General features: G+C 33.9%; 1 protein-coding gene across 3 annotated transcripts in view; it reads right to left on the reverse strand.

Moving 5' to 3' along the window:
• Positions 1 to 12,434, reverse strand: part of CSMD3 (CUB and Sushi multiple domains 3) — a 1,210,091-nt gene that overhangs the window by 285,597 nt on the left and 912,060 nt on the right. The window lies entirely within an intron of this gene.

Below are 12,434 nucleotides of genomic sequence, written 5' to 3' on the forward strand. Positions count from 1 at the left end.
AGGGACCCAGAGGGCAAAAGAGAGAGCTCCCCCCTCCCCACAACCCGGAGTCTGCAGCTCGACCAGATCTAGCGGTCCGAGGCAGACCTGAATAAATTGGACTGGACCCGTGGATCGCAGTGGGGAAAAGAAACAAAACAAAACAAAACAAAACTGCGGATCGCAGCAGAAAAACTGGGGCAGAGCGCAGGGGGCTTAGACTACACAGCCCTTCACCACCACACAGTGGCGGCAGGTGGAAAGTGCAACCAGAGACTTCCAGGATGAGGAAAACCAAAACCAACACAGGAACCACAATGCAAAAATATATGAAATCACCAGACCAGAAACAAAATGACAAGCAACCAGAAATCAACCCTGAAGACACAGAAATCCATAAACTAAATGACAGAGATTTCAAAATAGCTATCATAAAAACACTCAACGAAATACGAGACAACACAGACAAACAATTAAATGAGATTAGGAGTTTCTTCACAAAAGAGATTGAAATCATAAAGAAAAACCTATCAGGGCTGATGGAGATGAAGAACACAATGGAGGAGATAAAGGAGAATCTGGAATCTTTAAAGAACAGAGCTGACAATATGGAGGAAAGAATTAGTACTTTAGAGGATAGGAATACAGATATACTCCAGATGGAAGAAGAGAGAGAACTAAGACTAAAAAGAAATGAAGAAAGACTCCGAGAAATATCGGACTCTATTAGAAAATGTAACATAAGAATTATAGGTATTCCTGAGGGAGAGGAGAGGGAAAGAGGAACAGAGAGCCTATTCAAGGAAATAATAGCTGAAAATTTCCCAAATCTGGGGAAGGAGCAGGAAATATCAGTAAGCGAAGCCAACAGGACTCCTATATATATTAACAGACAAAGGCCTTCACCACGACACCTAGTGGTAAGGCTAGCCAGGGTCAACGACAAAGAAACAATATTAAGGGCAGCTAGACAAAAACAAAAAATAACGTACAAAGGAACTCCCATCAGGCTCTCAGCGGATTTCTCAACAGAAACTTTTCAGGCTAGAAGAGACTGGAATGATATATTCAAAATACTAAAAGACAAAAACTTTCAGCCAAGAATACTCTATCCAGCAAAAATATCCTTCAAATATGATGGAGAAATAGTAACTCTCCCAGATAAACAAAAGCTAAGAGAGTTCATGGCCATGAGACCGCCACTACAAGAAATACTCAAGAAGGCCCTCAGGCCTGAAAACAAGAAGAGAAAGGGAACACAAAGCTTGGAGTAAGGAGAAAAGTAGGTAGACAAAATCAGAGAAATAGTAGATCTTTACCGGAATAGGTTAGCAACCACTTAAATACTAAACTCAAAGATCAAAGGAAGAAATTCACCAAAAATAAATTTAACCTCATCACTGTAAACACACAGCCACAACACAAGATAGAATAAGGTATAACAAGAGCAACTTAGAAGGGGAAGAGGAAAGTGACTGAATTGACTTAGTATAAGGAAATAGGAGGCTATCAGATAATGGACTATCTCATACAGAAGATTTTTCGCCCAAACCTCAAGGTAACCACTAAACAAATAATCAAATTAAAACCACATATGATAAACAAAGAGAAAACTAGAAGAATCATAAGACAGAACAACCAAACTGAATTGGCAGTCCAAAACAAATGGGACAAGAAACAAAGGAAATGCAAAAGAACCAGAAAATAAGTGACAAAACAGCAACATTCAACCCTCATATTTCAATAATTACCCTAAATGTAAATGGATTGAACTCTCCAATCAAAAGATACAGAGTGGCAGGATGGATTAAAAAGCAAGGCCCAACAATATGCTGCCTTCAGGAAACACATCTTAGCACTAAAGACAAGCACAGGCTCAGAGTGAAAGGATGGAAGACAATACTCCAAGCTAATGGCAAACAAAAGAAAGCAGGTGTTGCCATACTCATATCAGACAAAGTAGACTTCAAGATAAAACAGGTTAAGAAAGACAAAGAAGGGAAATATATAATGATAAAAGGGACACTCCATCAAGAAGACATATCACTTATAAATATATATGCACCCAACATAGGAGCACCAATGTACATAAAACAACTATTAACAAACCTAAAAGGAGAAATCAACAACAACACAATAATAGTAGGGGATCTTAACACCCCACTTACAGCAATGGATAGATCATCCAGACAAAAAGTTAATAAAGAAATATTAGACTTAAATGAAAAACTGGACGAGATGGACCTAGTAGACATATACAGAGCACTCCACCCAAAAACAGCTGACTACACATTCTTCTCAAGCGCGCATGGAACATTCTCTAGGATAGACCATATGTTGGGAAACAAAGCAAGCCTCAATAAATTTAAGAGGATTGAAATCATAACAAGCATCTTTTCAGACCATAAGGCTATGAAACTGGAAATGAACCAGGAAAAAAAAACTGGGAAAGTGACAAAAATGTGGAGATTAAACAACATGCTACTGAACAACCAATGGATCATTGATGAAATTAAAGGAGAAATCAAAAACTATCTTGAAACAAACGAAAATGATAACATGCCATATCAAACCATATGGGACGCAGCAAAAGCGGTCCTGAGAGGGAAACTCATAGCGATACAAGCCCACCTTAACAAACAAGAAAAAGCCCTAATAGGCAACCTTAAATTACACCTAACAGAACTAGAAAAAGAAGAACAAACAAAGCCCAAAGCCAGCAGAAGGAGAGAAATAATAAAAATCAGAGCAGAAATAAATGATATTGAGACCAAAAAAACAGTAGAAAGGATTAATGAAACAAAGAGTTGGTTCTTCGAGAAGATAAACAAAATAGACAAACCCTTAGCCAGGCTAACTAAGAAAAAAAGAGAAAAGGCTCAAGTAAATAAAATTAGAAATGAAAGAGGAGAAATTACAACGGATACCATGGAAATACAGAGGATTATAAGAGAATACTATGAGAAATTATATGCCAACAAATTGGACAATCTAGAAGAAATGGATAAATTCTTAGACTTATACAACCTCCCAAAATTGAACCAAGAAGAAATGGAGAATCTGAATAGACCAATCACAAGTAAAGAGATTGAAATAGTAATCAAAAACCTCCCAAAAAATAAAAGTCCAGGACCAGATGGCTTCTCCAGTGAATTTTACCAAACATTCAAAGAAGATTTAATACCCATCCTCCTCAAACTATTCCAAAAAATAGAGGAAGATGGAACACTTCCTGAATCATTTTACGAGGCCAACATCACCCTGATACCGAAACCAGACAAAGACAATACAAAGAAAGAAAATTACAGGCCAATATCGCTGATGAACATTGATGCAAAAATCCTCAACAAAATATTGGCAAACCGAATACAACAATATATTAAAAAGATCATACACCATGATCAAGTGGGATTTATACCAGAGACGCAGGGATGGTTCAACATCCGCAAATCAATCAACGTGATACATCACATCAACAAAACAAAGAATAAAAACCACATGATCATCTCAATAGACGCAGAGAAGGCATTTGACAAGATACAACATCCATTTATGATAAAAACTCTCAATAAATTGGGAATAGAAGGAAAGTACCTCAACATAATAAAGGCCATATATGACAAACCCACAGCTAACATCATACTCAACGGGGAAAGACTGAAAGCCATTCCTCTGAGAACAGGAACGAGGCAGGGCTGCCCACTCTCACCACTCCTGTTCAACATAGTACTGGAGGTTTTGGCCAGAGCAATTAGGCAAGAAAAAGGAATAAAAGGAATCCAAATAGGTAACGAAGAAGTGAAACTCTCACTATTTGCAGATGACATGATTGTATATATAGAAAACCCTAAAGAATCTGTTGGAAAACTGTTAGAAACAATCAACAACTACAGCAAAGTTGCAGGGTACAAAATCAATCTACAAAAATCAGTTGCATTTCTATATGCTAATAATGAACTAACAGAAAGAGAGCTCAAAAAGATAATACCATTTACAATTGCATCAAAAAGAATAAAATACCTAGGAATAAATCTTACCAAGGAGGTGAAGGACCTATACAATGAGAACTACAAGACATTATTGAGGGAAATCTACGATGACATAAATAAATGGAAAGAAATCCCATGCACGTGGATTGGAAGAATAAACATAGTTTAAATGTCTATATTACCTAAAGCAATCTACAGATTCAATGCAATCCCAATCAGAATCCCAATGACATTCTTCACAGAAATAGAAAAAAGAATACTAAAATTTATATGGGGCAACAAAAGACCCCGAATAGCTAAAGAAATCCTAAAGAAAAAGAACAAAGCAGGAGGCATCACAATTCCTGACTTCAAAACATACTACAAAGCAATAGTAATCAAAACAGCATGGTACTGGTACAAAAACAGACACACAGATCAATGGAACAGAATTGAAAGCCCAGAAATAAAACCACACATATACGGACAGCTAATTTTCGACAAAGGTGCTAAGGACATGCAATGGAGAAAGGAAAGTCTCTTCAATAAATGGTGTTGGGAAAACTGGACATCCACATGCAAAAGAATGAAAGTGGACCATGTGCTATCGCCATACACAAAAATTAACTCAAAATGGATCAAAGACCTGAAGGTGAGACCTGAAACTATAAAACTCATAGAAGAAAATATAGGCAACACACTATTTGACATTGGGTTTAAAGGAATCTTTTCGGATGACATGCCTACCCAGACTAGGGAAACTAAAGAAAAAATAAACAAGTGGGACTTTATCAGACTAAAGAGCTTTTATAAGACAAATGAAATCAGAATCAAGATGAACAAACAACCAACCAGCTGGGAGAGAATATTTGCAAAACATACATCTGACAAGGGGTTGATCTCCATAATATATAAAGAACTCACACAATTGAACAACAAAAAAACAAACAACCAGGTCAAAAAATGGGCAGAGGAAATGAACAGACACTTCTCCAAGGAAGATATACAGATGGCCAATAGGCACATGAAATGATGCTCAACATCACTAATCATCAGGGAAATGCAAATCAAAACAACACTAAGATACCACCTCACGCCCGTTAGAATGGCTATAATCACCAAGACAAAAAACAACAAATGTTGGAGAGGATGTGGAGAAACAGGAACCCTCATACACAGCTGGTGGGAATGCAAATTGGTGCAGCCTCTATGGAAAACGGTATGGAGATTCCTCAAAGAATTAAAAATAGAGATGCCCTATGATCCAGCCATCCCACTACTGGGAATCTATCCAACGCACCTGAAATCAACAATCCAAAGAGGCTTATGCACCCCTATGTTCATTGCAGCATTATTCACCATAGCCAAGAAGTGGAAGCAACCTAAGTGTCCCTCGACTGACGACTGGATTAAGAAAATGTGGTATATATATACAATGGAATACTACTCAGCCATAAAAAAAGACAAAATCGTCCCATTTGCAACAACATGGATGGGCCTGGAGCGTATTATGTTAAGTGAAATAAGCCAGAAAGAGAAAGACAAACACTGTATGATCTCACTCATATGTGGAATATAAACCAACACATGGACAGAGAAAACTGGACTGTGGTTACCCGGGAAGTGGGGGTGGGGGGTGGGCACAAGGGGTGAAGGGAGTCATATATGGGGTGAAGGACAAACAAAAATGTACAACCCAAAATCTCACAATGTTAGAAACCATTAAAATATCAATAAAAATGTAAAAAAAAAAAAAAAAAAAAAAAAAAAAAAAAAAAAGTTCATTGAACTGTACACTTAAAACGGTGCATTTTATTGTATGTAAATTATACCCTAATAAAGTCAATTACATGAAACTTTTAGAAATGAAAAAAAAAAAAAAAAAATTACACAGATATCAACATTACAGTCTTATTCACAAGATTCCATTGGTATATATTGTGTCAAACTGAATAAAGTCTGTGTTTCTAAGAAAGAAATATAGTTATTCAACATGAAGGGCAATTAATTTATAATAGATACTAATAAAATGATGATAATTATAATGATTACTATCTCTATTGAGAGCATATAGTTTGCAAAACACTTAGCTAGAGGCTGAGTTTATATTCTTAAGCTAAAACACAAATTCCTATGAAGTATTATTATCATCCTCATTTTTAAATGGGTAAAATGAGCCTCAGTGATGTCAAGTGCTTTCTCTTAGAGCAGGAATTTGAACTCAATAAACAGCAGGGCTCTTAACTCCTATGGTATATTGTCTCAGCACAAACCTATCCCATTACCAGATAAAACAATACAAAGTCATATCCTACTAACGGAACTTTGACAGTTGTTTATTAACGAAAGGATTAGCCAAAAACGTTAGATCTGGTTTCAAATGGAAAGGCAAGAAATACTGAGCAGTTTATAAGCCTTCACTACACAAAAACATTTCTTGCTGCTGATATTTCAACACAAAGGGAAGCAAAAAAGACTCAAGGTTATTTTTGTAGGTATTATTAGAAATAATAAAAACAAAATTTAGCCTTATATATGCCAAATTTAGCCATATATGTGCCAAATGATATTTTTTAAGTAATAACAATACTAAGGACATTTCCACTCCAACTGTTTTTTCATTCTCTCTCCTTCCTGTCCTCTCTTTTGTCTGATTTCTTTCCTTATAGTTCATTGAGAGAGTTGAAGCAGTAAGACCGCCCTTATTTTACCACCACCAAATCTATCAGCTAGCTGGCATCCGCATCCATATTCTCTGCTTCCTCTCCTGTTGCAATGGAGAAGTTGCCCTCACTCTATGTAAGCCTAATTCTAGTTCTTGTGCTACTGGTATTAAACCCTCTCTACTTCTCAAGGACTTCATTCCTAAACATTTATCATCTCTTCTGAATCACTAGTTCCTCCTTCTGTACTGCGTCATTCCCAAGAGCGTACAAACATGGCTTCTATTTCCATCTTAAATAAACAAACAAAACCCTCATTACATCTCCATCCTCTTCCAACTATTTTTCTCATTTCCCTCCTTTCTTTAACAGGAATCCTATTAAACACTTCTCCTGAGGGAGATAATCTGTACAACTGTCTCCAATTTCATCATCAGCCTTTCATCTAATATAATCACTAAGATGCTCTTGTTAAATCTAGGTTGCCAAATCCAGTGGTAACTTTTGTGCCTTCTTTTCTCAGAAACCTCTCACTAACATTTGTCACAGCACTTTTTGTCTTGGCCCCTCAGTCATCAGATTCTGCAGGTTTTCTTTCTGGCTTATTTGCCATTCCTTTTCGGTATCTTTGCTGTCTCTCAACATTTTTAACCCAATGATTGAGGGCTGGAGTACCTCAGGGATTAGTCCTTAATGTTCTGCTCCCTTCTTTCTGCAGTTTCTCACTGGATATTGTCATCTGATCCCGTGGTTTTAATTACTCTTTTTAGCTTAATGCCTCCTAAATTTATATATTCAGCCTTAAAGTCTCTCCTGAGCTCCAGACCATTCTATTCAACTGCCTATTTAACGTTTTTACTTGGATACCTAATAGGCCCCTCAATTTACCATGTCCAAAATGTGAAATTATAAAATCTTTTAATTTTCAGATTTTTGGAAAGAAAAATATTTAAAAAATTAAAATTTCACCTGTGTATACAAATTTTTCCTAAGCCATTGATGTCAGTAAAAGCAAATAAATGTAATACAGTTCCAATTTTAAAGTAAAAGTCTCTCATTGCAAATTTACTTCTAATTTATAATACCCAGATACAAAAACTTTTGTTAGAAATAAATTCAGCATAGAAGGTGAAATTATTGACATAAGAAATAAACTGAACATTAGCAAATATATAAAATCTTATTTTTCCTTATTTTTTTATGCTAGCGATGTCACCTTGTATGGTAGCAGTGGTTTCTAACAAAATGGGTCTGTAACTGGTTAATATAATAAGTTAGAGGTAAATGTAACGACAAATTTTTGCTTTCAAAATGGAACTGTTTTTATTCCACCAAAAACAACTTGTATCCACACTAGTTTTCTCTTAATAATTCTCATGAACTAGAATGTTAAAAAAAGACATATAAACATATGATTTCATGACTACTTATCATATAAGAAGAAATAATTTTTCAAAATATATTATTCTTATGCTAATTATATATAAGTTCGTCTCTTCGCATACAATAAAAAAAGAATTTATGCTTTAGTTGAGAAAACTTACGTTAATGTTACTAAGAAATTGTTTTCACAGTGCCCTCAATCTTTACCAATGATCTAAATCCATTGAAAGAGTTAACTGCATTTATTGCTAAGTAACATGTGACCTTATCAAATCAAGCTTTGCTATACTCTAGGAATAAATTGACCTTATATATAAAAAATTAAAGAGAAGCTTCCACAATAGTTAAAAATAACTCATCAAACAAATATATGTGAAATGAATGAACAAAACTACAATTAGTCATTTTAGTGTATACTGAAGGTTTATTTGTAATTCAGTATTTTTTGGACACTGGGAAACATTTATTCCAAGTATGCAGTAATGCAACATTTACAATTACATTTTAATTTGCTTCAACCTATCTGGATAACCTAAGGGTATTTTCAGAACAAAGCAGATGGCACTAAGTAGCACAGAATACGACTGAGTTCTCACCATTATTACAACTCATCAGTACTGTAAATATACTTCTGACTCCTCATGTTATATTTGTTTTCATCTAATTGAAAGCGTAATTTAATCAGAAATATGCACCTCACCTAATACAGATTTCACAATCCGAACTAGTGTGTGTATAGGTTTCAACTACAATGTGGGTGATAACTTGAATTATTATTCAGAGGTAATGTCTGAATTACCATCTTGGTAACCTTTGGCAAATTAACATTCCAGTTTTCTTAAGGCATTGCTTTATATAACAAAGAATACATACACTAAAATCAGTCATATATTCTTGTGTGTCCTTTCTGTAGAGAAAGTTGACTTTTTGGTATAAACTGGTTTATCTCAAGACCTTTCAAAAAAGAAGAACCTTGGATTTCATGCAGTTGAGTAAGTAATGCTATCTAAAGCAGGAGACTTAGACTTTAGTCTTTATTATAGTAAAAAAGGGACGCTGATCAGGTTGTATTAGTTCCCTGAATTTTAGCTCCCTCAACTGTAAAACTTGCATAGTAATATTTTACCTGCCTGGTTTAGTATCAGATAAAATCTTAAAGTTCTATTCCAACAATTATATAATTCTATGAAAATATCAATTCTGAAATAAATCTTTAAAGACCAGTAGACATTACTATTCACTGTGTAGTTTGTCTAAGAGGTAGTTTTATATTTTTTTTGCAACATGTCAGGAGACTCCAGCAAGGTCATAGTCCAAATTTGGTATTCACAAGGCTTTACATTTTTCTCTTCCAGTTTTATTGCCTTACATTTTGTATAGACTAAGAAGTGACACTATATTCTCCACTTCAGTATCTATGTAAGGAAATCAAGTTGGGTAATGGGAATATTTAACCTGGAAGGAAATCCCATCCAGAGTCAAATCAATCAGAAAATATTTGAAATGCAGATGGTAACCTAGAGGTGGATTTCACCCTGGAGAGTTTTGCCCTTGATTGAGCCCTTGCTTTGTAGAAGATCCATCAACTTTATAAAGAATGTTCATCACCGCTATTAGGCCTACACTCTGCCAGCGATTCAGTAATGTGACTATCTTTAGAATTTCATTATGTTCCTAAGCATATACCTAACGATATGGCAAGTCAGGTTAAAGTAGACAGCAGTATGACAGACATTCCCATCAATTCAGGAGGGAAACAAAGTTGCTCAAAGCATGAGATGCAAAAGAAACCTCAAAGCCAGTGTATAATACTTCCAAGTATACAAAAATCTCCTTTAAAAAATACATATTCATTTTTTTCACCAGATAATTGTTGTGCACCCACTATGAGCCAGGTATTATGCTTGATGTTGGAGATATATTTTAACAAGAGACAACACTTTCCTGCTTGAATTGATTCTGTGCTCCAGTATGTGGACAAAAGTGGGGCATAAATCACTGATAAAATTTTTGTGAAATCAAAAGACATGTTAAGTTGAAGACTGTCAAAGTTACCTATACAGAAAACTGATTTTATATCCAAAGATTATAAAAGATTATATAAAAGTCTAATTTGAAATAGAAATCTAATATTTGGGGATCACTAGAATTAATCAGCAAAAAAAGAAAAATCACATAAAAATGGTTTTACATTATTTCCGACTGACAGTATATACTATCAGTGTGCTTTTAATTTTGCATTATTAAAAGATTTCCTATTCAATCAGATTTATTTAACATTTACTAAGTACTAAGTATCAGGTGCAGTGTCAAGTTCTGGGGATACAAATATCAATAGGGCAACACCCTCGTCCTTCAAAGGAATATAATCTAAGAGGGACAGCAGATGTGTACATAGCTTTATATAACAAAATGGGTATTAAAATCAGGTGACTTTTTGTCATTCAAACTGAAAAATTCTGGGCGTGAAACAAGAAGCTAAAAGTAATTTAAATTATGTAATTAAAATATGTATTTACTAACAAAATTGATATTATATTGATAAACTTTTCAAAATAGGTATTTATACGAAAACTAACAATAAAATAATTTCTAAAAAATTAAAATGTCATATATCTGTGCACAAAGAAACATCTTTACATGGATTATCTAAACGTTAAAAATATGATAAGCAAACTAATTATTTGTGCCATAAATGCACCTTCTTTAATTGGCTTCTTAGCCATATTTAATGATTTTTTACTATTTTTTTCTAGAGTGTGTGGTTCTCAATGTATTCTTATTTTTATTAGTATTGCTAAAGGTGTTTTCAATAATTTTAAGTAGTTGGCATGTTCAACTACTGTCTCCACAGGCCATACTATTTTTAATTCAGAAAGGTTTCTCTTTATAGGTGTTGAGGTATCTGGTAAGCTTAGAGTTTATTCTTTAAAGTGGAGGAAAGTTTCAATTTGATTTTTTTCATACAACAATGTGTAAACATTTCAGCTCAAACATTTTCATAGATACTAAATTTTTACTTCTTTTCAGAATATCTTTCTTTGACAAAGATTTTTACAATATAAGTTATCAAGCAAGTTGTCTTAAATTAGGATTTTTTGGAATATTTCACTTATAAGCTGTATAATTTCATGTATTCTCAATTTTATTCCATTCTAATATAAAATATAAATGTAATACTATTGAAAATAAGAATTTCATCAAAAGATCTTTTCTTTTCACAAGTCAAGTCATACTAAAGCACAACAGTTTCCAAGTTTAATTTTGTACAGCGTTTGAACTTTCATACTTTTATGGAGATAACATTTAAATATCTTCCTATTTCTAAACTTTGTTTTCAATAACTGCAAGTCACCAAAAATTTCAAAAGCTGAGGATCTTTAGTACTCCAATAACTGAATATCTTGATTCAAGGTTTTCAACTGATTCCAATGTAAAGCAACCAAATTTAAAGGTTTGTTTTCAAAAAAATTCAACAACAAACTAGGGAATTTTGGTTGATTTTTCAAAAGAGTACTCCAGAGATGCAAATCTTTCTAGGTCTGAATGACAATAAGTAGCAAAAAGAGAAAGTGGTACTGACATACCAACGTTTACTTATTTATTTTTTGAATCAGCATTACTCTGTCATACACATAAAAAAATGTAATTCACTTATTTCATTGTCTATGAAAATATTTGTAAATTTTAATAACATTTTTATTGTGATCAGCAGAATTTCCTTGGTTGCAGTTATGAATTATATGTATACCACAGTCAATTCTAAGTGCATTTCTGTTTCTTAAGTTTATAAGAGCTTTATTTTTATCATGAGGCTGTGTTAAACCAAAATTTATATTTGTATTGTTTCACAAAACAAATAACTTTATCTTTAATATTAAAATTTTAATTTTTTTAAGATGACTCCTCAGGCGAGGGCAACAAAACCGAAAATAAACAAAGGAGATTACATCAAATTAAAAAGCTTTTGTATAGTGAAAGAAATCATCAACAAAACAAAAAGACAACCTACTGGATGGGAGACTATATTTGCAAACAATATATCTGGTAATAGGTTAATATTGAAAATATATAAAGAATGCATACAATTCATCATCAAAAACCAAATAATCTGATTAAAAAATGGGCAGAAGACCTGAACAGACATTTTTCCAAACAAGACATATAGATGGCCAAGAGGTACAGCAAAAGGTACTTAGCATCACTAATTTATGCAAATCAAAACCACAATGAAATATTGCCTCACATCTGTCAGAATGGCTATTATAAATAAGAACAACAAATAGTAAGTGTTGGTGAAGATGTGGAGAAAAAGGAATCTCATGCACTGTGGGTAGGAATGTAAATTGATACAACCACTATGGAAAACAGTATGCAGGTTCCTCAAAAAATTAGAAATAGAACTGCCATAAGATCCAGCATTTTTGGGTTTCTATCTGAA

This window comes from Diceros bicornis, chromosome 21 (genome assembly GCF_020826845.1).
Source record: "Diceros bicornis minor isolate mBicDic1 chromosome 21, mDicBic1.mat.cur, whole genome shotgun sequence".
Lineage (NCBI taxonomy): Eukaryota > Metazoa > Chordata > Mammalia > Perissodactyla > Rhinocerotidae > Diceros > Diceros bicornis.